General features: G+C 39.9%; 1 protein-coding gene across 1 annotated transcript in view; it reads right to left on the bottom strand.

Annotated features, from left to right (window-relative positions):
- Nucleotides 1–5258, bottom strand: part of LOC109971776 (ELKS/Rab6-interacting/CAST family member 1) — a 141563-nt gene that overhangs the window by 8288 nt on the left and 128017 nt on the right. The gene's annotated exons all lie outside the window — the stretch shown is intronic.

Here is a 5258-nt window from a genome sequence, read left to right as displayed (position 1 = left end):
GATGGAACATTGTGGGTGTGGTGTATGAATGTTAACACTTTGTAATAATTCTTTAGTATATTACTTGTGTGGTGTAGAAGATAATTATTTAAGAATGTAATTATGTAAGAATGTTAACACTGTTATAATCTTTTTTTAGTATAATACTTGTGTGGGTAGAAGTGAATCATTTACTGCTTGCAAACCAATGATGGTAAGATGATGTCATGGGGTAGGACTGGATAAGTCTGACTTCTTCCTACTCCATTCAAGCATGTACTAGGTATAAGCAAATTGATATTGGATTAGCATTTGTTGGATATGTGTAAAATTATGTGTGTTGACAGGTTGTGTGCTTTAAAGAATAAATCAAATCAAATCAAATCATGCACATTTGTCAGTTTCTTTCTCCAGTAAAACAAGTTGCTGCTTGGTAACCAGCACTGACATCACAGAACATCCTTGAATGGCCCAGCAAGAAGAGTTTTCAAAACAATCATTATAACTGCATTACTATGCAACAATAATTCACCTGTGTAGAATATAGATGGGAAATTTTATCATACATTATGGTATTTTTGGGAAAATGGTTGACATTTTAATTCCTGTGATAAAACATGCAAAGCTCCTGTAATGGCTCTGTTGAAAAGTTTGTTTCCTCATTCCCAAATTTGAAGTAATTTAAGCTATATCGATTTGACTGAAAATGTCACTGTTTATGTAGCTCTCCCCACAGAACCAACCCACCTGCTGATCAATAGCCCATCTGTGAGGTCTGGTGCCAGGGCTGGGCTGCAGAGCAGTGAGTAAAATACAACAGGACCAGTCAGGCCCTCATCAAACCAAACAGCCTCTTGGCTACAGAACAAGGGACAGCAGAAAAACCAGAAACAGACAGAGAAACTTAAAGAGAAAAGGAAAAAGAAGTAAACACAGATGCTCAGTGTTTCCAGTGCTTCTGGTCAATAATATCACATATCTGACAAGAGGGATGGAGATTGTTTTATATCTATTGTGTGTGTGTGTCTATCAGATCAAAACTGTCCTGCTCCAGGGGCTTTAGATGTGGAACGTAATCAGGACCACCTGACTCAGCCACAGGAAGTCCTCCAGCGAAGAACAGGAAGCAGGAACACAAGGACCACATCATTAGTCTCGCTACCCTTAAACCCCATAGTAAATAATAGCTTTGGACATGCCTGGAATGGGTGTGGTGTGTCCAAGAGTGTGTACATATACTATACATTTGTATTTGTGTATATGGAGCCTGGAGGCTGGTATTAACGATTTATTTGTTTACTGAGTGTAATGGGTCCAGGTTGTGTGTGTTTAGTAGAGTCAGAGCAGAACTCTACAGCAGGTTTGGGAATATCAGAGCTGAAAGAGCACAACACACACAAACAGAGAGAGAGAGAGAGACTGCAGACAAATGAGAAACAAATGGTTCCATTATATAGTATATACCTTGTCTCCCCTTTTCTCTGTCTTACAATGGGACAGCAAGAGTGCAGTTTTGAAAATGGACTGTATACAGTATAACCTTCATGACACACACAGGTACACACATACCTCCTCAAATACTTCACAAATAGCTTTCCTACCACATTCTCACCACCCCCTCTCTGTTCTGCAACCCATCAAGACTAAAGAGGCTAATTTCTGTCAATGACTTACAGGTGGCCAGTGCAAAGTGGACCACATCCACTCTCCTGGCCAACACACACACACACACACACACACACAAACACACTAAAGAAAATGCCTCTAAAACCACCCTTTTATAAACCCAGCACCAAACATCAAAGTGAGAAAAACACCTTAACACACCTCAAAGGCACCAGAGACACAGTTATCCATGTGTGCAAACACACACACAGAGACACATTAAAACTTCCAAACTCAGACATACACTCTCATAAACCTTAAAGCATCAAGGATTTCCAACAAATGGTTTGCAGGTCAATCCTAGGTCTAGCTCATGTTTCCAAATGGTGGAAAACCCTTCCACTGCTTTTATAAAACTCTTGTAACTGCTAGAAAGTTTTATGTTTTAGTGTTTAAAGTCTGTTGAGCTGTTGCAGTGTTTTCTGAATCAATCTGAAAATGAGACCATAAATTTTGTCTTTTATCCTAGAAAGTTTCCTTATGGAAAGAGAAACCCTTCAGCAGACAGCAAATATCCCTGAGTGTGAACTGTTACAAATGACAACAGTATTATGTGACAGGAGGTTCACTCCAACTCTAAGCCTTGTATAAGTTCATTTCCACAATCTGCCCATTTTGTTCTGAAATTTCATCATTCCTCCAACTTAGCAATTGTCATCTCCAAAATCTCTGTGCTACATCAGCCAAAGTATTTCATGACACATACTGCACAAATGCACACACAACTATGCAGTCCTCACAGTGTCTGAGCTTTACTGATACTTAGTGAAAAAACATATAAGAGAAGAACACATTTCCATTGACACAGATGTGCCTGTGAGTTTTAAGACAAGTGAATTTCTTTGGTTTTTATTTTGTCTCAGTGGTTTTGCTTGCTCACTTGATCTCATACAATTTCACATTCTCAGATATCCATCTGTCTTTCTCATCTTAAGAATTGTGCTGCCACATTACAAGACCAGGCTAATAGATAGAGCTCAAACTCTTTCACTCTTAGTAGCTAATGTGTTGTGAAAGCATGTGTGTGTGTGTGCATCTGCAGTTCTTTAAAGCCATGCTCATGCCTTCAATTAACACAGCCCAAGAACCTGGAACAGTTTTCTGGTAATGTGTCGATGGCTCACACAGGAAAACTTTTCAGTGCCAGTAAAAATTGACCGGCACTCTTTGAAGCCTGTGTCACTGTAGAAAGTGATAAGATGAAAGGTGGTCGTCCCCCTCAAAAAAAACTTGCAAAGCTTCACATACACATTCTGCCAACAAGCCTGCATCTGGGCCAGAGGAGGACCTGGTGGGTGCCAAGCTAACTGCTACATGCCACACTTATCAGTTGCTATCTGATTGGACAGCGATTGTAAACTGGCATTCGGCAAAGATGGACAAGATTTGCTGACAAAAATGGCCCTTTGAAGTTTTGTGGCACACATGGATTTTAGGCCCAACCTTAACAAACAGGTAAAGAAGGGAGACTGAAGGAATGCAAGGCAGACAAGTATATTTATTTTCTTTATGTATGTGCATACAGAGCATGTATGAGTGTTTTGGCATATCATGACTAAAGCAGAATGCATCAAGCTGGGAATACACTTACAGTCTCCTCTGGGAATACTGAAACCTCGAAACATAAAACAAAGAAACTTAGACTGATAACAGTTTGTCTTCCTAAATATGGAAACTAAATTTGCAAACTCAGCAGACTGAACTTCATAAGAGAGAATTAAACTTCAGGTGAGCTTTAGCTCTACACTGAAGCCTCATGAACTTGATTATAAAATAGTTTTCAGTCACAGCACTTGTTTCAGCCATTAAAAAATATGACTGCAACACCAGCTGCAAAAATGTATATGTTTTAAATAGTCTTCATGAGAATGATGAGCATGCTTTCTAGGGACGTAACAATACCAAGAACTCACGGTATGATATTGCCTGGATAAAAACTCTGTATAATGCAGCAGATAGTGACAGCCTTTTTATGAAATAAAATAATATATAATTGCAGCAGCTGGACCCTGTAAACAAAACAAGTCATTCACAGTGCAACATCACACAGTGGTATTGAAAAAAATCTTCTATCTCTATATCACTAAATCACAAATATCATTACACCCCCTGAACATGAACATGCTTTCTGATTCCATCATCTGACTACCTGCACTAGCTATCCCAGATGGGTGGCTAAGGCACAAGTTGGTCCAATTATTGTGGATACCCAAATCTTCATACAATCTGCCCACCAGTCACTGCCATCTTAAGAAATGCTAGGCAACCCATACAAATCTGACACCAGGAGACCATAATGGCACAAAACAGTTCACAAACTCAGCCTTTATCTTGGTAGACACACAAAGACATGAATGAAAAACAGGAAAGAAAAGACAAAAGAAACTGGGGCTGGGAAAGAGATGTAAAGGGAAAAAAAGTTACAGTGAAAGTAAATAGGGATAATCCCTGTTCCCTCCCTGGAGAAGTGTGCAGGCAATGTTGGAATAGCCTGCTCACACGCATAAAAACAGCAGCTTATCTCTTACCTTTGATACACCTCTCTATAATTGCCTGTGTACATTTCTGTGTGTCTGTTTAGACTGTATGTGTCTGTCTTAAGCGTACAATGTTGTCTTTTCTTTCAATCGTGCTCATTATGCTTAATCCTAGGGATGACACTCTCAATCCTCTCTGTCAGCCTGGACCTTTGTGTCAACACTCAGGCAAGAAACTGGGTTTAGCACTTGCTCAATCTCTTCACACACACACACACACACACACACACATACACACACACTTGTCAGGTAACACCAAAGCAAGTCACAAAGAGAAGAAAGCATTTTTGTTTGGCAAGAAAAGCAAACAATTATCCCACATCTGTATATGTGTGTGAGAATGTGAGAGAGAAAGGGGAGAAGGAGTGACAGCAACAGAAAGAAAAAGAGAAAGACAGACACTTCAGACACAAAGAAAGAGCAAATCAAGCAACACTTCCTGTGTTTGGAAATTCAAAACTGCCACAAAGCGATGACAGAGAATGACTAGAAGTAAGCTTACATTGATCAGTGAACAGTAACACGCATACATATCTGCAGCTATTCATTATTCAGTTGACTTCCCCTTTTTCTTCCCATCTCTCCTCTTCTCTCCTCTCTCCCCATTTTTCCTTTCCACCAAAGGGGAATATGAGAAATCTCCACAAAACATCTTTCACCAGTTGTTAATACTGTTTCTGCTTTGCCAAGATAAAGTCATGGTATGTTGCCTCATTCCAGACACCTACTCACACACACACTCACATACACGTATACAACAAAGATGGACATCATGCATGTAGGCATACAAACAATGCACTCACTTAAAGTTGTTTTGTAGTGCAGAGATCAACATACAAATTGGCGTTAAGCCATCTGAACCAATTTTCTTAATGTTTCATCCAAAAAATACAAACCTAAATCAGTCTCCCCCCCTCTCCCTGACTTCAGATCATGTGTGTAGTGGTAGGATGAGGCAGAGGTATAGGACTGACTGAGCTGAGCTGACATCATTGATAAAACCTCAGGCCTGTGATCTCAGTGTGTGTGGTTGGCAGCAGCAACTCAGATCTGGGAACTCCTGGCAATTATTGGCCC

The sequence above is a fragment of the Monopterus albus genome, unplaced genomic scaffold (assembly GCF_001952655.1).
Source record: "Monopterus albus unplaced genomic scaffold, M_albus_1.0 scaffold6.1, whole genome shotgun sequence".
Lineage (NCBI taxonomy): Eukaryota > Metazoa > Chordata > Actinopteri > Synbranchiformes > Synbranchidae > Monopterus > Monopterus albus.
The sequence above is the reverse complement of the archived record's forward strand: the minus strand, read 5'-3'. Positions and strand labels throughout refer to the sequence as shown.